The sequence below is a fragment of the Myotis brandtii genome, unplaced genomic scaffold, assembly GCF_000412655.1.
Source record: "Myotis brandtii unplaced genomic scaffold, ASM41265v1 scaffold305, whole genome shotgun sequence".
Taxonomy (NCBI): domain Eukaryota; kingdom Metazoa; phylum Chordata; class Mammalia; order Chiroptera; family Vespertilionidae; genus Myotis; species Myotis brandtii.
In genome coordinates, this window is record NW_005361652.1 from 2631388 (window position 1) to 2652556 (window position 21169).

General features: G+C 38.8%; 1 protein-coding gene across 1 annotated transcript in view; it reads right to left on the reverse strand.

The window, feature by feature from the left end:
* The window catches only part of IL1RAPL2 (interleukin 1 receptor accessory protein-like 2), a 1356387-nt gene that overhangs the window by 1221887 nt on the left and 113331 nt on the right, over nucleotides 1–21169 (reverse strand). The gene's annotated exons all lie outside the window — the stretch shown is intronic.

Consider the following 21169-nt stretch of genomic DNA (forward strand, 5'->3'; position numbering starts at 1 on the left):
GACTATTTAAGTCTTTTTCTCATTTGTAAAAATTGGGCTGTTTATCTTTTTGTTGTTAGATCATAAGATTTCTTTATATATTCTGGATACTAGATTCTTATCAGATGTATAACTTGCGAAGATTTTCTCCCATTCTGTCAGTTGCCTTTTCACTTTCTTGATCATGTCATCATGTCCTTTGAGGCACAATTTGTTTTTAATTTTGAAGAAGTCGACAAATATTTTAATTATACTCTGATTTAATACTACATGCACCAAAATGAGAGGATGAGGAGGGATAAAAGAGATACAATGGGATCAGAAGATGGGGAGAGAGGAAAAGACAATGCACAGAAAAGGAATGGTTAAGAGGCAAATGGGAGGGAAGACACAGAAATAGTACAAGCAACAGAAAAGGGTGAGAAGAGAAATTCAGATACAGAAAGTGGCCATGCCTATGACCATTGAAGCAAGGTGTGAGGAAGAGAGAGAGGAGTTTAGTTTGTTCAAAGGTTTTAAATAAACTACTGTTCTCCATGTTCTGCGTTGTAGTTGGTAATCAGCTTTGGAACCTCAGCAATCTCTTAGCACTATCATCTGAAACACCATTTAGTGAATGTGCCATTATTCAGAACTATTAATTCTTAAAGTTTCAGAGTGCCTCTCTGAATGAGAAAGCCGAGCATCCCACCACAGAAAAAATAATCATTATCTGAGCTGTTGAAACCACAAATTAACATTCCAATTAATTGATAAAAAGGCTATGCATTTTGTTTGTTTTAAGGTTGCAGCCAACCTTCTAGTATCTTAAGAGTGTGTAAATAAAATCCAGTGTTATTCTTTCTTATGTAGCCTTCTTTTTTTTTCAGTTTAAAAGGAGGCTCTTTGGGGGAGAAATGAAAGCTGGCCTGGAGCAAGCCTGGAAAAATCCACAGGTGTCCTCAATAAAACTACAAATTCCTGTTTGGAGAGATAATGCAGAAACAGGAAGAGAAAACCTTGAGAAGCTATACTCCCTCAGCTCCTTCCTACTCCTTACTCCTGGGAAAGATGGATTGCCCACACCCCTCCCCCTGGTCTCTTTGTTTTACTTTCCCTCTCTCTTCTTATAAAAATCTCTGCCTACACTGAGATCTTAAGATGGGGTTTTGAGGACTGGGAAAAGTCCCCCATCTTCTTGAGATGCTGGCACTCGAATAAACTTCTTTCCTTTTACCAGCACCTGACTCAGTTTGGAATTTGGTTTTTGTTGCAGCAGGCAGTAGAATCCAGTGATTTTTGGTTACTCTGCTACAGCAGTATTGAAAGCTACAAGTAATTTCTCATGGTCACACAGCCAGAATGTAGCTGGGGTTTAAATTCAGTCTGACTCCAAAGCCATATACTTAAGCATTATGCTATAGATCTTCCCTGTGACATGTAAATTCATTGCATATATTTAACCTGAAAGAGCAGATAATCTAAAATTTATCATGTATTTTATGATTTTTTAAAGATTTCAATAGCATATATTCCACATCCATTAAATTTGGTAGGCTAGTATTAAAATTAGTCAGTATTTCCCAGGCACACACCAATTGGGAAGGCAGCCCAGGAGTGTGCTAGAAAACCAAAGAGAAAGTAACTTGAGTTTGAAAATCTGCCAAATATACAGAATGGATAATTGAAGTTGGTTGTAACTTGAAGACCAATGCTCCCCAATTCCTTGCTCAGATGCTAGCAATCCCTTAATCTTGTGCTCTACAGCATTTTCCTTGCTTCCTACATCACTTCCCCTCTCAGTCACTCCACAACCCAATAGCCTGTGCAATGCAGGAAGCAACTAATGCAGTAACAACCCACACATCAAACTTTGATGCTCCAGTTCTAATTTAAATATCAAATAAATATAAATAGGTTAATTTTTATTTTATATTGCCCTCAATCCATTTTCTACTCTGTGGGTCAGTGACTACTGACTGACAAAAATGTCTTTCCACTTCAGTGACAGAGGCTAGAAAGAAGTGCCATCAAACAAAGGGCCCTCTTGCAAATATCAGAAGCATGCAAGTGACTCAGTCATCCAAACTAAATAAACAAAAAGGCCTGAGAGACAAATAAGGTGAATCAATCCCAAGGGTAAATGGATTAAAAGACCTAAGGCTAACCAGGAGAGCCAGATAGAAAAAGACCAAAGAAAGGTATTAGCAATTATTTTATGACATAAATGCCAATAGATAAAAAGGAACAGAACAGTTAAACTGAATTCGATAGGGAATTTATGGATGAAAAAGTCAAAGTTTAAAGAATCTGAAATTCTGTCAAAATCATAGCAATCAAGGATGTTTGCACAGCTAAGATTGGAAAAAAAAATACTAATCCAGATGATTCCTCATGAGTCATTTATTCTTGACTGCTGCTTACAATGGCAAGACCTATCATATTCCTTTCCTTTCATGGATAAATTAATAAAGCTCCCCAGTACACATATGCCCAAATAGTGGGGAGGGTGACAAGTGATTATAAAGAAGCTAAACAACATTGTTAATGTTTGCACTACTGTGAAATAAAATTCAGATAAAAAATATAACTTTGAAGCCACTTAACTATAGCAAATCTTAAAGTCAAATTATGAGTCAAATATCATTATTTACCTTGAAAGAACACCCCCATGCAATATTTACATTCACTGGTTTATTCAACCCAAATTATAATAATTCTTCTAAATATCATTCAAAAGTTTAAGAAATATTAGCATACTAGAAACTCAATTCTGGAATGAGCAGTATTATGATCAGTTAATATCTATAAACACCTTCATTCATGATCAACAAGGTTAATTAATAAAGCATTAATAATGAAACAATATTTACTGTACAATAAAAGTATCTAATCAGCAATATGTAAACTGGTTATTAAAAGAAATCAAAACTTAGAGCCAGGCTCTTTCAATCAATTAAAAGAAGGGGGCAAGGAAACACCTTCTGTCTATATCTCAATTAGTCATTCTGTACACTTATTTATGTAATGCCTACCACTGGAACGCTTTCATACCAGCTTTTCTGGCCACCCCATGAAAAGCTAATGCATTTAATTAGTTGATCAGATATGTCAAGTACCCTTTCTTTTTTGATAGATTACCCCAAAGAGTAGGCTAACAACCCCAATTTGCTGACTAATTGAATTTTGATATATTCTCCAAAGCCGCTTTTTTTTCCCTGACTAATTGAATTTACAAGCAGTTAAATCTGACAAGTTCAGTAATATCTGCCAAAGTCCCTTCATACTTCATTAAATTATGGAAACTTAGCCAGTGTGTCATGCCCTGGGGAAATACAGTACATTTAAAGAGCCATTCCCAAGGGGAGAGGGCCGAAGTGGTAAGGGAATATGATTTGACATAATATATGTTAAAATGTCCAGTAGTATATTTGATATTTTGTCATTGGATATATCAAATAATTTTAATATTATAAATGGGTATATGGGCAGGTTTCTATGTTCATAATGTAATATCTGCACTAATATGTATGAATCTACATTAAAGCAAACGGGGATGTACTTTCTATTGTTAGCTGAAATAGAGATAGCTCAATTAGAACATGGATTTCATTTCTAGTTCAGCTAAAAAGTACAACCCCTCATAAGCTGCAGAAGTTTCCAGCAGAGAAAATGCATTTTCTTTACCTAAAAGCCAAGGCTCACTACAGAAAAGAAGAAAGCCTCATTAATTAAGACCACAGAATGTAAAATTCTTAATAAGTCAACTTTGGCTAGCTTGAGATTTGGAAATGAGTTTGCTGAGTAAATTAACAATCAAATACAATTGGAGGAGAGATATTTGAGGACATAAGGGAATAAATGTTTTGGTTTTTTTAAGCAGCTTGAAAGCATTATTTATATAGGTAATTACTATGTGAAAAGAGGTGTGCTCACAGGAAAAAGGACAGGATTTGAGGCAAAAGATGTACTCAGTAGTAGTACAAATTACTTCCTTGATCTGAGCCTGAGCCTTGGTTTCTTCATCTGTAAAATTGATGATATTTATTTCACAACATTGTGGGAGGCCGAAATGAGATAATGTACATGAGTCCTTGTAAATTCTCAGGAGCTAAATAACTATTGGGTATTTTTATTATGTGCACAAAATAATAAGCATATGAATAAAAAGAATGTTAGGAACAGTCTACCCTCTACTTTTTAGAGTTAAGACAACTGGGACACAGCACAGTCAAGTGACTTGGCCATGGGCACATAGTAGTTAAAGGCAGTCTTAGAACTATTACCAATATCCCTATTTGTTAATCATAGCAGTTCCTCTAAAGGGCCACTATGCTTCCTTGACTTTGTTCTCATAGCCTGAATTACTTTAAAAGATAGCTATTAACAAAAAAAGTGGTTTTTTTTATATTGATTGATTTATTTTAGAGAGGAAATGAAACAGAGGGAGGGAGAGAGAGGGAGGAAGGGGGAGAGGGAGAGAGAGAGAGAGAGAGAGAGAGAGAGAGAGAGAGAGACATTAATTTGTTGTTCCACTTATTTATGCCTTCGTTGGTTGATTCTTATATGTGCCCTGAACTGGGATTGAACCCACAACCTTGGTGTATCCAGACACCAAAAAGGTGTTTCTTTTTAAGTATCCTTGTTTTTAAAATTTTACACTTGAATGTTTCATAAACATTTACTGAGAACCTAATATATGCAAGTCACTGTATTAGGTGCTGGAAACAAAAACCAAGACATGATCCTTGCCTTTAAAGAATCCTTCTCTAGGCTCCCAAGCTCCCATTGCTTTTATTCTGGCTTTAGGCTGCCAAAGGTACCCGTCACTGCCCCTAAACATCCATACCCAAAATAGACTTCCCTCTCCCCTCTAACCTACCTGGAGCTCTCCGGTATCAAGAAACCTTATTAAAGCACTTCATTTTTGGTTCATGGTACACAATTCATTCTGAACTCAGGCCATGAAATTATTCCCAGGGGTCAATTTGCTACAGCTGGAGAGGAATAAAGGATAAGTTACTATGGGGTATCAGGCAATAAGCAGGGATAGTGGGAGAGATGAGAGACTAATTTTTCATTTTTAACCTTAAGGCTATTCAACTGGTGACATGTTCATATTCTAGAATTAGAAAGGCTACCTGGTCACCAAATCATACATAGCTGGGTCTTCCTCCCTGTTAGGCCCTGACTTCCAAATTGAATATCCACTTGCTGATTGAAAACCCAAGAGGCAAAAAGAAGCCAGATGTTAGGAAAAGTGAGAATTGGGCAAAGGGGAATCTGAAAAGGGACAACTTAATAGGCAGAGAGAATTATTGGGTATTTTATTTCTGCTCCATAACTTAACTAGCTATGTGATCTATGTGATCTTACTAACTATCTGAGTCTCAGCTTTCTCATCTCTAAAATGGTCATAAATAGCACCTACCCCAAATAGTTGTTGTGCCAGTTAAATGAGTTAATAAATGTAAGATGCCTGACTCTTGGTAGGCATTCAATAATCATCAGTTCCCTTCCATTTGTGGCCAGGTCTCCTACCAGCACACCCTCTCCTCCAACTTAACTATCTCTGTGGAAAAAACTACAAAATGTGGAGATCTTTTCACCACCCCACCAGAAAAAAAGGAGGCCCAGCTTCCCAGTGCCCCATGAGTTTTATGAATCCTGGAGTATTTCAAGAATCCTTTTTCTGCAAACCTCAGGCTATCTCATTAGAGTCTAACAAGGTAGTCAGATGATTAACCATTAGACGAATAATTTATGTAGATTGTAAATCCAAAAGGAAAGTGGGAATTAAGTTATTTTATTAAGTTGTAATTAGTTACTAAAGGTTTCAACACACCTAGTTATTCTATGAAAGTATGTTGAGTTTAATCTCATTTCATTTAATTATGTGTATATATACCTACATCTATAGCTATCTATATAATCTCGACCCAAAGTCTTTATCCTGGATTTTTCATGAGTGCTATGATCTTTGTGAACATATTCTGAGTATAAATGAGGGCTTGACTATATCCTGAAATTTTCTTAGAACACAATCCATCATAGCAGGGAATCCAACAAAGGGGCCATCATCAATATATTCAAGGGATTTACTTCACTGAAAGTAGGAGACAATCTCCATTTATTATCATTTCTTCATTCATAATGCTGTTCCTCCACACTAGCCCTGAGTTCAGATGAGATTCTTAATTAGTTAATACCCCTCTCTCTAGGCTTATCTAGTGTCTCTGCCACTCGGTCCCTGTGCTCCAGCCACACTGGCCACCACTGCACTCGTTAAATATGCCAATCTCCTTCCCATGTCAAGACCTTCATAAAATATCCCTCTGCCAGGAATATTTGTGACCCATTCTTAGTGGGTCCAGATCCCCAACATCAGGAAAATAGACCAGTCTATTTTCACATACATACAGAATCTGATGAGGGAGAATTATAAAACAACCATTTGAACCAAATAATGCCACAGAAGTCTCTTCCAGCACTAGCATTCTTGTCCTCAAATTAAGAGTAATCTCTGCCCTTCCAGAAGAATATTTGATGTCAATAGTAAGTCCTAAGATTTCTGGAATAATTTGCATTAAGGTCTATTCTAATGTGAATATAGATAATGCCCAGAAAACTAAAGTCACTCTAACCTCACCATCAGGCACGCCAAGCTTATTTGGTTCTCACAAGTTTGACATTGTAATGGGCAATGTAGTGGTGAAGGTTTGGAACTGATATCCCTAGGTTTGAATCCTTACTCCAAAACTTATTAGTTATGTGTCTTTGGGCAAATAACTTAACCTTTCTGGCCCTCAGTGTTCTCATGTATAAATCTGGATAATAATAATGCCTCATTGGATGGTTATCAGGATTAAATAATATAATTCATTTTGCTATTCAATACAATGCCTGGTACACAATAAGTGCTCAGTAAAGGTCAACTATTACTAGTGTGATTATCTTCACCTTCATCCTTGGTCCTGGGCCACAATTTAGGCTCATTCATTCACAGAACATTGGTAGATTACTTACTTTAGGTGCTGGTAATATAGAGGAGGATAAGACATGATCTTAATCTTAGTTCAGAGTCTAGTGAGGGAAACAGCCATATAATCAGCTAACTAGTAGTTGCATAAAAAAACTATTTTACCAAGTAAAATGAAAGCCATCCTGTGGTAGAGGGGACATACAAAGAGCTGTGATCACAGGACCAGGCACAGTACTTGTCATAAAAGAGACCAAGTGATAAAGAATAGAAGGTCAAAATGTCCATCTGTTCATACAGATAAACTATACAACCCCCTGTCCTGATAATATATTGATCGGTGTACCTACATGTTCAAATGTCAGCAATGAATACCATTATTTAAACTAGTATTAAGAGAGCAGGAATGAGCCACAGCAAAGCTGACTCCTTAACAGTGGTCGGCAAACTCATTAGTCAACAGAGCCAAATATCAACAGTACAACGATTGAAATTTCTTTTGAGAGCCAAATTTTTTAAATTTAAACTATATAGGTAGGTACATTGTTATTAACTTAATTAGGGTACTCCTAAGGCTAAGGAAGAGCCACACTCAAGGGGCCAAAGAGTCGCGTGTGGCTCGCGAGCCGCAGTTTGCCGACCACGGCCTTAGGACATTCTGAGGCCGGGCCAGCTTTCTTAGAGCTAGAAATAGTTGGGTCAATTATTTGGCTGAAGCTGGGACCAGGGATAGCATATAACTATGATCACCAGAATATACCCCATAAAGCTTCCAGATTTAGAGAACATTTGCCCACATGCTTTCTATTAAATACCTAAATTTATAAATTTTATTGATCTCTTCTAAAATACTTCTACATCTTATTAAATTCAGGCTTGTCAACCCTCCTTCATAATTTATGGGTTGAAGCTAACATTGAGCTGGTAATTCCTTTGCTTCAATTTCAAAGCTTTACTTTTTTCTTATACAGGTAAACTCTTATGACAGCTTTTTTGGATAATAAATCAGGGGTCACACAAATCTCAGCAGAAGGGGGTCAGCATTACTAGAGAAGACACCCACACACACAAACCACTTCCTTGGCCACTCCTTCACCTGACCACAAAAGTGGATGATGCACTAGCACTTTCTGCGAAACATTATGGCAACTTAAAGTAGGAATCAAGCACATCCAAATCTTCATATATTCTTTTCAAGAAACAAATATAGGATGACTTTATCCTTTATTTACAAAATACTCTTGAACAACCTTAGTCAGTATGAAGCAATCAGAGTGGGCTGAAAAAAAATCAAATAGTAAAGATTTTTTTGTTTGTTTCATTCTTGTTTTGTTTTATGCTTTTTGTCGCAAAAACTACAAGTGCTTTCTTTGCCTTCTTCCTGGCATGTCTTTGTGATTAAGGAAATTGAGAATTCTGAGTCTTGACCTACAACAAGCAGATGTTTGTGTTCTTTAAAGGCAGTCAGTCAACATCATTTACTGCTCACCTTACTGCTCAACTTCTGTTTGCAAAGGCCCTTCCCGACATCACGAAGACAATTCTGTCTATATAATGTGACAAAACAAACATACATGGAATGACTTAAGACCAGTTAGAGAAAGCATGTCTGCAAAAGCAAATGTCTGTATGAACTGTGTCTAGAAGTATTGAGGGCACATAGGGAGGGAATAGTGATGGGTAAGATGTACCTAAATTGGGACTGCATCCCTAGAGATGCATTTTAAACCAGGTGTTAAAAGAGGGTTTGAGCACAATTTAATATAGAAGTAGAATAAAGGGAGGGTAGACAGGAAGGGGGAGTGCATGCAAGTTTTGTAGACCAACTGTTACATTTGTAACCTAAATATTTTTTTAACATTTTTGTCATCATTTGTATACCTGGAAAGACCATTCTGACATTAGTTGTATATTGATGTAACATTGCACACCATTGTAAATTTTCATATATTTTAAAGACTTAAACTCCATATTACACACACAAAAGACATAATAACTGGACTATTTGTGGTTGTACAATGAATCCATGCTGAGAAAAATCAACTCTCTGTATTTACCAAAATAATGTGGACTATTTATGCTAGATACGAAATACTTATTTAGACAACTCTAGAAGCACATTTATTTATTCGAGAGACCTTCATGGCCCCACAGTAATATTTTAAATTTATCATTAAAATGTATCAATGAACATTTTTAAAACACATGGTTCACTCAATAGACTGTCAGTTTCCAAGAGGCATCAGTAGCTGGTAAACACAGAGCTCTTGAAGCATCCTTGAAAGTAGTTCATGAAGAAAAACAGGCATGGAAAACAGAATTCCAACCTCTGTCACTGAAGAACTTTATGTATGGTATAATCAAGTGTTTTATAAACTGTGTGGGTAAAGTTCCTTGTTCTGGAACTAAACCACCTGATATTGAACACTGGCTTTGCCACTTACTAGTCAGGTGACTTGGGGGAAGTGATTTGACTTCTGTGCTTCAGTTTCCTCAATTGCAAAATGGAGGTAACACTGGCACCTACATTTGTAGCATTAGTGTGAAAATTAGATAAATATATGTACAGCATTCACTACACTGCCTGCCACATCATAAACATTCATTCATACAATGGAGGAGTGCTTTGAGGTGAAAATCGCTGCTAAGGGAAGAGATAAGATGAACACAATGAAATAAGAAGTTATAAACACAACTTTCTTGAAGTTCTAAGAAAGGCATAGCTATTATACTCACTCCCTCTATTGCAGCTAAATCCATCATCAGGTTGATGTTAAGCAACAAATTGTAACTGCCAGCTGGTATCTCCACTAGGGGAATCTTTATACTTCAAGGATTGTTTTTAAGAAATAAGTACAGTGGAACCTCAGTTCTCAAACTTAATTCACTTCAGAAGGCTATTCAAGAAGCAATTTGTTCAAAACTGTATCATGTTTTTCCTATTAAAAATAATGTAAATTGAATTAATCCACTCCAGACTCCCAAATGATTTCCAGTTTGAACTTTTCTTATATACGGTATGTGTCTAATGTCTAATATACTGTTTAATCTATAAATAGGCACTTTAAAAACAAAAAGGACACAAAATATAAATGAAAATTTAAAAAGGAAATGAAATATACAGTAAAAAATGAAAATTTACGTACACACTAAAATTTACTATTAATGTTGAGAACTATTAATGACTGAATATAGAGAGGAGGGATGGAGTGATGGAGGGATGTTATTGCTTGGAAGGGTAGTCCCCCTTCATAAAAACGTCTGGTAGCTGTTCTTCTGGGGTTCTTTCTCTCTTTTGTCTCTTTGCTCCACTAGAACTTGCTTCAGGCTCAATGGACCTCTGTTTCACTAGAAACCTATCCAATGATGTTTGTTTTTGCCTGTGTTTTAACACTTGCCTAAAGTGAAACACTGCATTATCATTGAATAAGTTTATCACAGATTTGCTATTCTTTGCAGGCTGATATTGCTCAATGAACTTTTCATTTCTCCCAATTTCCCAGGCATTTCCTTGATTAGCTAAGTAGGAATTTCCTCTCTTCCCTCCTCCTCCGAAGAGAGCTCTTCAGCTGCTGTCAATTGCCTATAATCATTGTTTCTTGAGCACTTTCATACTCTTAGCAACATAGGCACTCTTGATGGCCTCTTCATATTTTAAAATTGTGCTAACCTTTGATTTCTCATTCCATACTCTGTAGCCAGATCAGACATGCAAACACCTCTATTATACTTCGCAATAATTTCTTTTTAAAGCTCTATTGTTGTTCTCAAAACTTTCCTTTTCACTTTGTTGCTATCACTAACCTTCTTAGGACTCATGGCAACTTACTGTATATATTTAATAATAATAATAAGCAGCAGCAAAAGAAAAAACCCACAAAAATATTCACAGCACAATTTCCTGAGATGTTAACAACTCCAAGTTTAACAGTAACTGACTCATACTCACACATTCTCTCCTTTGTCACCTGAGAGGACACATCATTGATCACATAGCATCAAAGGGTTGTCCGGTGGAGAACAGAAGTTTTATTTGACAACTAAGACATTGCACCCATCACCCTCAACCTCCTGTGAAGAATTTGGTCAAGAACCAAATTATTGAATATGGGAGACATTTGAGAATCAAAGTTTGACTGTAATGAAAAGCACTGATGATACTTGGCTCCTTTATAGATAAGAGTAGACTGACAAGCTTTAGTTATGACAGATAAAAAGATTCACATCAGGCTGGAGGAACCAGGAATGCTGGTTCTCGCTGCCTCCCACAACCACATCAAAATTACAACTAAAATACAGAACAACCATCATCCAGAACTGCCAGAAAGCTGGCTGAATGGAAGTCCTACAACTAGAGAAGTAAAGAAGAAAGCACAAGAAACCTGTAGGAGGGGTAGAGGCGTGGAATGGGTAGGTCCCGCACCCACATGGGCCACTTTCACAATTGGGAGGAGATCATCCCTGTGGAGACCACCCAAAGGAATAAGTGGTCTCAGCCCTACACCAGATGCCCAGACCAGGGTCCCAGAGCTGAGAAAAGAAGTCACCATGACAGTAAGAACTACAGACTGTAAAAACCAGTGCGGATTGGGGTTCAGTGACATACAGGCTACTGGAGACCCAGCTTCTTCTCTTAAAAGGCCGACACCACTAACTGAACTCATAAGTTCCCACTTCCTCTTAGCTCCAGCACCAGGGTGAGGCTTCAGTGCCAGGGCCCTCCTGAGTGCGTGAGTGTGCTGCCCTGGAAAATGGCTCCCAGTTGCCTCTGTGAGCTGCTGCTGGGCACACGCAAATCCAACCAAGGGCGCAAGGCCCCAGCAGCAAAAACTGAGTCTTCCTCCTCCACAGCTGCAAACTGCTGGATACCGCAGTCACACCTTTCCAATGTGCAGGCCTCCTGAGCCCCACCACCCCAACAGGTGGCTCCTGGTGCCTCTATGAGCCCCCCCTGGGCATGCATGAATTCAATCAAGGGCACACAGCAGCAAAAATTGGGACATCCACCTCCCAAGCTACTAACCTCTGGACACCGCAGTTGCACCTTTGCAGCACGCAAGCCTACTGAGCCTGCTGCCCCTATAGGCGGCTCCTGGGTGCCTCCTTGAGCACCCGCTAGACGTGCTCGTATCCAAACAAGGGTGAATGGCTGTGGCAGTAGAAATTCAGACTTCCCCCTTCCCAGCTGCCTACCCACAGACACTGTGGTCACATGGTTTCAGCACACAGACCCCCTGAGGCCCCTGCCCCAGCAGGCAACTCCCAGGTGCCTCTGTGAGGTGCCATTAGGCACATTTGTATCCAAACAAGGGCATAAGGCCCCAGCAGCAGAAACTCAGACTTACCCCTCCTCAACTGCCAATCTCTGGTCACTGCAGTTGCACCAATCCAGCGTGCAAGCCCCATGAGCCTGCTGCCCCAGCAGGTGGCCCCTGGGTGCTTCTCTGAGCCACTACAAGGCACAACCCAGGCTGCTGGCATCCAGTTCCCATGGTAGCGCCATTTCAGCATACAGGCCCCATGAGCCCACAGCCCAGCAGACAGCTCCTGGATGACTCTGTAAGTAGCCACTAAATGCACATATCCAACCAAGGGTGCACATCCCCCAAAGCAGAAACTGGGACTTCTCTCTCCATGGGGCTGGTGGCACACCATAATCACTCTGATCCAGCGTGTGGGCCCCAAGAGCATACACACCTTGCAGATGGCTCCTGGGTCCCTCTGTGAGCTGCCACTGGATGTGTACCTTTCTAACCAAGGGTGCACAGCTTCCTCAGCAGGATTCACGATATGCCCCTCTCAGCTACTTACCTCTGGACAGCTTGATGAATTGCTGAGGACTTGCCTCCCTGGACAAGGTCACATTGTTTCAGCTACAGACTCTGAGATTCCCACATCCCCAGCTGCTATATCCTGAAACCCCTCATAATTCAGAGAGGGATCACTTTGACCAGAGTCCCTCTGCCTCGACCACCGACTATGAGACACCGGCCCCGCCACTGTAATGGGCTATGGGCCACTCATAGTGAGGTACAGAGTGACACTAATCCAGCAAGAGTCATACCACACCAGCCAAAGTCACAGTACCTGAGCTTCAGGCCCCGACACTCCTTCCTCCAAGGCTGTGGACTCTGGGAACCCACAATGAGCACATACCACTGAGACCTCAGACGAACTTTTCCACAAGAGCCAGAACCATAATCACATCCAAAACAGGTTACACAATGAAGTCGGTGGTGAGTCACATTGACAATCCATGATGAGACTTCATCCACGAATGAGAAACTAACATTCAAGATCCAACTACATCAAGAGAACCCAAATAGCTCAAGTAGGGAGCCCTGCTAGATCACCAAGCGAATGAGACCTGAGAGACTGCACCACTAGCACTACCTTCAAATAAACTGTGTAGCAAAGCAGTTGGATCTAAGACAAAGAAAAAATTAAAATATTACAGCAAAAAATGGAGAAACAAAAAAATAATTCCCAACGGAAAGAAAAAGAGAAATCACCAGAAAGGAAATTAAATGAAATGGAGGCAAGTAACATGTCAGAGAAAGAATTTAGAGTAATGGTAAGGATGCTCAGTTAGATGACAAATACACACAACTCAATGAGAATTGTAAGGAGCTGAATGAGAATGTCACCACCATAAAAAGGAACCAAGAGGAAATGAAGAATGACCTAGCTGCATTAAAGAACACAATGGAAGGCTTAAACTGTAGACTATAAGAGGCTAAGTATCACATCAGTGAATTAGAAGACAAAGTAGTACAAACACAGCAGCAAATAAAATATTTAATAAATATTTAATATTTTTAAGAAATATTAAAAAACAGGAGGAGAGCCTAAGGGAGCTTTGAGACATCATGAAATGAAACAGCATCCGCATAATGGGAGTACCAGAGGAGAGGAAGCAGAACAAGGAATAGAAAACCTGTTTGAAGAAATAATGACAGAAAACTTCCCTGATGCTTGCAAGAAAACACGTAAGTCTAAGAAGTACATAGATTCCCAAACAAGATGAACCCAAAAAGACCAACACCAAGATACATCATAATTAAATTGGCAAACATCAATGACAAAGTAAGAATCTTTCTCAAATATTCTTTCTTTCTTAAAACTTCTTCCTGATCTTTTTAACCATTATGATTGAGATGATGAAGGCGAGGGGACTTAATAACTAGAGTAGTTTTCTTGTCAATCCAGATAATCCTAAAACAATATACCATAGACTAGAGAGGCAGGGACACCTCATGACAAATTTTCAGTTTTAGTAAGAATGAAACCAGGAAAATGCAACAAAACTATTGAGCAGCTTCACAGGAGAATATTTTTGTGTGGTAGGCAGCTTCTAAAATGGCTCCCAATAATTCTTGCTTCGTAATATTTACATCCTTAAGTAATCTTCTCCCCTTTCCCTTTAGATGTGAGCTTCTTCCTTTGAGTGTAACTGGACCTAGTAACTTGTTTCTAAAGAGAAATAGATGATGAAAATGATGAGATGTCATTTCTAAGATTAGTTTGTATAATACTATAATTCTATTTTGCTGTTACTCTCTCCCACACTTACTCACTTTGACAAAGCCAGCTGCGATATTGTAAGCTGCCCTATAGAAAGACCCATGTGGCAAGTAATTGAGGGTGACCTCTTACAAACAACCAACAAGGAACTTATGCTTACAGTCTAAAAACTATGAGAAACTGAGTTCTGCCAATAATCATGTGAGTGAGCTTAAACATGTTCATTACCCAGGTAAGCCTTAAGATGACTGCATCCCTGGCCAATACTTGGATTGCAGCCAATGAGAAACCCTGAATCAGAGTACCCAGCTAAATCATAACCCAGTGCCTGGCTCACAGAAACTGTGGAATAATAAATATGTATGTTTAAAACACCATTTTGGAGTAGTTTCTTAGCACAAACAGATAACTTGTACAATTTCTATGAATTTCAGCTGGTTTGGGTTATAAGCACTTTTTCTATGCTACCATGACATCCTAGTCTGGTTAACCTGGCTGCATCTCACAACTAGACTATAAGCCACAAAAGTATAGGAAATGTATATGCCTTGATCATTATTTCATCCCCAATCCTGTCAAAGTGACTATTGACAATGTTGGCTGAATGAATGAACAAGTAAGTAGGTGAGTGGGTGAGATGGATGAATGAAGCCACAGAGGTAATTGACACCATGTGTTTTGTGAAATGTTGCTTAGGAGGCCTTGTACCAAAATAACAAAACTGCCTTTTTATTTCAGTTTCACCCCTCAAATTCCAATATCAGTTCAGTGAGGTCACGTTCAGTTCAATGGTCCATGAAGAATTAAAAGTATAAAATAACAGAATTGAAAGAGACCTAAAGTCAATATTATATTTTCCAGAAAGCACCTCTCTTGTCTTTTCAAGGATGGTATATAGCAAAACCTTATATATCCCTAATTCAGAAAATATTAAGAACACTTTAATAATTGTTTAGGTAAATGACCCTGGCACATGCCAGGACACCTCACTTATATTGTGTATCCTTCTATCTGGCTCTATTATTAACAGTGACAAAAAATGTTGTCTTAAATGTCTTTGGGGAGTTCATTATTGAAAGGAAACATATAATAATAATAATAAGTCCTCTAACACAACAAATAACTTAGTTACATGGTGCATAAATCTAGATTTCCACACCTTTAACTTTCACTGTTTTATAAATCTAGATATTCATGTATCAGGTTTACTTAAAGCAATGAAATCTGTGATTTCCCCAGGACAGAGAAGCTGAAAGGTCATCTAGAGAGTATGCCAAATCCATTATTTAACCCTCCCTGTTGGAATCACTGTAAAGTCAGACACTTTATAACCAGCTCTGCCCTTAGCAAATAAATAAAAGACACTCCGAAATGAGGTCTAGCTGGTGGTCTTGCACTGCCTATATATCCCAGTCCCTCATCTGTGAAAAGTTACAGCATAGAACTTCAGTTTCTGTACAGTCCCATTTCCTAACCTCTGAACTTCAACATTTCCAATGATAGTCAACTATCCAAACCCCTGTGCTTCCTGTTATTTAAAACCCCCTAATTCCTACCTCACCCTTTTAAAAATAGATAATATGATGTAGTTTCTGACTTTGGCTAATAGTGAAGCAAGAATTTTTGGGGAACGTAGGCAGGCTTAGGGATTTTTTAGAATTGGGGTCTATGGAAAAGCGAGGGGCTGCAGACTGGGAGAAGGTATATTTCCATAAGACAAGGAAGCCAGGTGCAGTTACATTTCCCTAAGGAAGCAGCAACAGTTATATTTACGTAAGACAAGGGAACTGGAAGTAGCCAAGAAAGGTCTATATTTACAAAATAAAGGAGGAAGAAAGCCCAGAAGGAATAGGAGAGCAATGAGGGAGGAGAGCCTCACTTGTCCCATGTGAGGTTTGACCTTTGAGCTCAGGGGTTTCTATAGTGACCAACTGGAAGGGGAATATTGACCAATCAGAGGGGACATCAGGACACAGGAACTGCAGCCTTTATAAGCCTTAGAGAAAAGGCACTCAGTGGGACCTTTTTCCCTCTCCCCACGTGGGAGTCTGTACTTGTTCTTCAATAAATCTCCATCTTTGCTATACCACTTTCTGTCCATGGATTCATTCTTTGATTCCAGTGGACAAAGGATCTGGGTTCCAGTTCAAAAATTAGGTATCAATAGTAATTTGGCTAATAGTTCTGTGCCATGAATTGGTGGTAATCAGGTATAGGTATAGCCTATTGTTTCTCAAACTTCAATGTTCATACAAATGCAGATTCAGATTCAACTGATCTGGGAAGAGTCCTGAGAGCCTAACTTTCTAATAAGCTCCCAAATGATACAGTGTTGATAATATTTTGAGTGCCAAGAGTGTAGTAACAAAACAATATCTTACAGACAGAACATCTGAGTTCTTGAGTAAGTTAGTTCCACTAGCTGTTTAACCTTGAGCAATTTAATAAACCTCTCTATATTTTAAAAATAGAGATGATAATTCCATTTTTGTCATTACAATTAACTGCTAGGGTGTAAATTATAGCTCTTCCATTCATTAGCTCTGTAATTTCCACTCCTCCGTGGATAAAAGCAATACCTATTTCATAGGGCTGTTGTGAGAGTTAAATGAGTTAATACAGATAAAGTAATAAGAATAGTGCCTGAAGCACACTAATCCCTAATTATTATTATCCCTGCATGCCTCTCATTCAGATACTTCAGCTCAATATCATACTGAAACAGGAATTTTAGGGGAATATAGACAGGTTTAGGGAATTTTTAGAACTGGGGTCCACAGAAAAAAACATAGGGCTACAGATTGGGAGAAGGTACATTTCCACAACACAAGGAAGCCAGGTGCAGTTACATTTCCATAAGTCCAAGGAGCAGCAACAGTTGCATTTACATAAGACAAGGAAGCAGCAACAGATATATTTCCATAAGACAAGGGAACTGGAAGGAGCCAAAAAAGGTCTATATTTACAACATAAAGAAGAAGGAAGAAAGCCCAGAAGGAATAGGACAATGAGGGAGGAGGGTCTCAGGAGTCACTATAGTAACCAATTCGAAAGGGAATATTGACCAATCAGAGGGGATATCAGGACACAGGAACGACAGCCTTTATAAATCATGGAAACAGGAAGTTGGTGGGACCCTTTCCCCCTCACCACATGGGAGTCCATTCTGTGGGACTCTTTCCCTCTCCCCACATGGGAGGCTGTACTTATTCTTCAATAAATCACCTTTTCCATACTACCCTCTGTCTGTAGATTCATTCTTTGACTCTGGCAGACAAAGAATCTGGGTTCCAGTCCAAAAATTCCGTATCAATTCCCTTACTTTGAAAAGGTGTTTTCCTCTCACATGGTATCTTACCTGGTCCACCTTGTTGCTACCCAGACCATGGTTCTGATGCTAGGCCACATGTTAGATTAATCACAAATACCATGGTCCAAAGCCCACCATTTTTTAAATCTCAAAGTCATACATGAGCACATTTCTGTTATGATGGAAGATTCTAACTCCTCAGCTGACAGAATTCATAGGAATACTAAGAAACACACACACACACACACATACACACACACACACACACACAGGACAAGGGAATCCAGACTTTAGAGAGAAAGCATATTTTCTGATTTTCATCTTAGTTAATTTAACTCAAGAGAATAGAATATTTTCTTCACATAGGGCTCAAGACTATCTTCCCTCAGAAGCTCCCAAAAGTCCAGAAAGACTCATGCCTTTCTGCCAATTAGCACTAATAGTTGGTGGTAATGTTAGGGGTAGAAATAGAATATTGGGGACCAGTTATAATTATGAAAAATATTAATCATGCTTTTGTTAACCATGATTGTTTTGTTTTGATTAAAGAAAACACATTCTGGCTGGGAGTTGCACAGGGGACCTGGGAGCTCACCTGGAAATGTGGCCCATCCTCAATAGCAGGGGAGCTATCTATTATCATGGAAAGATTAACAACCTTGTTGCAGAAACCAGAGGTGCCAGCCCTTTGAAAACCCCCCAGCCCTTGCATATCTGCAGGCCTTTGCAACTCCCCAGCCTGCATTACCTGTAAACTGCCCATTTTGCATACCCATTCTTATTCCTTTTGCCTACTTCCTCTTTTATCTTTGACCTTCTACCTAATATAAGCAGATGGTTTATGGTGGAAGGCAGAGCAGATTTTTGTGGATGACCTGCTGCTCTCCCATACTGTCGGCATTATTGGAATAAATGCTCATATATGATTCAACCCTGTCTCTGCTGAATTGGCTCAAGTAGTGACAGGCAGCCCAGACCCATTGATTGTCTAGTTAGAGTAACATAAACTAGGTCCCTGCCATGGCTTTCAAACAAAAGAATCATTTCACTACAAGCAAAAGAATCATTTTACTACAGACCGTCAAGCCCAAATATTACCACCTAGCATATTCCTTGGAGGGTAGGGGCAGCATATAATCTCAGAAGAAGCAGATCAAAAGCCAATCAATGGATTAATGGGTGACATTAAGAGCTCAGCTAAGGCTGGACACTATCAATTTATAATGGCACAAACTCATATTGTTGTGGGATCAGGGCTGTATAAGGCTGCTCTAATTAAAGCAGTTTACTATGGAAGCTTTCAAGCTTTTTAATATATTCACTGTGTGGCAGAATCATTTCAGTGTAGCTAGTCTAGCCCCTTATGTTAGAAACAATCAGTCTGGGGAAGGAGACTATGTAAATAGGGTATATTCTAAATTTTAGCTACCTTTTCAAGCTCTAGTTTTCATATTCCCTTGTCCCTCAGCTGACTGACCTTACCTCAAACTTAATTTACAAAATAGAAGCCACCTTGACTTCCATTTTCACCAAAAATTGCCTAAACTGTGTCTGGCCTCAACTTTTTGTCCTTCCCAACTGTTATAATGAAAGAGATGTCTCTATTCTTTTTAGTCCTTCTTCCTGGGTTCTTTATCGATCCTATTCCCTTCTGTTATCTCAGGGTACTTCATTATCCCTCTCATTCCTGCATATTCAAAATCTCCCTCCCATCCTTAAAACATTCTCTGAGGTATGAGTAGGAGTAAAACAGGGCTGGCTAGAAGAAAACAGGACTAAGTGTCTAGCAGGTCAAAAAATGTTCAGAAGGTACCTGAGGTCTAGAAAGGTAAGCAGAGACATCAACTAGAATAGATGATACAGAACAGTCCAGAGTGGCAAAATACTTAAACCTCAGGTCAGAGCATTTAATCAATCTTAGCAGCACTAGCAAACAGGAGTAGTGAATAGTCAGGCTATTGGCCCTGTACCCTTTTTATACTACCTGGTGGTAGATGGTATCTCTAAGTCCCTGGTGATAATCACAGTCTGAAGAGATCAAATACCTGTAAATTAATTATACTTTTGAATAAGTGGGAGGGAAGACAGAAGTTTTCACCAATTTCTTATTCACAGATTCTGAGGACTGAAGGGAAAGCTTGCAAAAATCACAGGTCCTGGAAAGTGTGTGTGCAAATATGCCTTTGATATACATAGTTTGGCTACATATAAAATCATGGAAAGTAGTGTTCTCTTTTCCATAAAGATGCATATGATATTCTTCCTGAGTATAAATATTCTCGAAAGTGTGAGAACAGTAGAAATATAAAAATTGAAAGGCAATTTTAGCTTTGGCAAGCTTGATTAGATAGTTCTTTCAAAGTCATTATGAGCCATTAGTGTCTGTATTACAGAAACAGTCCACAGAAGCCAAGCTTTAGCCACTTAATTAGTACATATGGAGACTCTAATATTGAGGGAGTTATGCTATCAAGGGAGTTAAATAAGAAAAAAGGGTGCCCATATCTCAACCCTAAAAACTAGATGGTTGAATGCCCTATGAGGTAGTTAACATTTTCAAAAAAAAAAAATTTACCCCAGTAAAAGGATGACCTGGATTCATTTTTGCCACAACATGCTTTTCATAAACAAAGTGTGGATGAAAGGGGCCACATGCTGAAGCATAGTGGTCCCTCCTTTTGAAAAACTGTTGTTTAAAACTGCTGTTTGAACTACTCTGTTATTTTTAGATAGTCTCTTATTCTAAAAAATAAAACTTTGTTTTTTTTCTTGAATAGAAATGATAAATTTAATTGTCGGACCTTGCAAGCTAGCCATCTAAAGGGGCTGATACACTATATTAATTCACATATTTTGCCAAGTGTTTGTTCAAGGTTACAGGTTTTTGATTAGATATAATATGTACTCAAAGTTACAAGCTGTCTGTATAGATATGTCAGGTGTATTCAAGGTTACAAGCTGTCTTACACAAAGAACTAGAAGGATATAAAAAGAAAATACTCCCTCCTGTGCTTGTTCAGAATTTGACAGAGGTAATCTGCTCTGAACCTGCGCACAATAAAGATGACTCCTAACTAATTGGCTCATTAGGCGTCTTCTCCAACTCACTGATTTGCGATACAACAATTCTAACATGGCAAGCTCAGGGAAGGCCTGCATGGTGGCCTTGCAAACTCAGAGACCTAAAGTAACCACAAGGGATGGTCTGAACTAAAAGAAGTTATGGTGGGTAGTTAGGCCTTAGGGCAGCCGTGGGCAAACTATGGCCCGCGGGCCGGATCTGGCCCGTTTGAAATGAATGAAACTAAAAAAAAAAAAAGACCGTACCCTTTTATGTAATGATGTTTACTTTGAATTTATATTAGTTCACACAAACACTCCATCCATGCTTTTGTTCC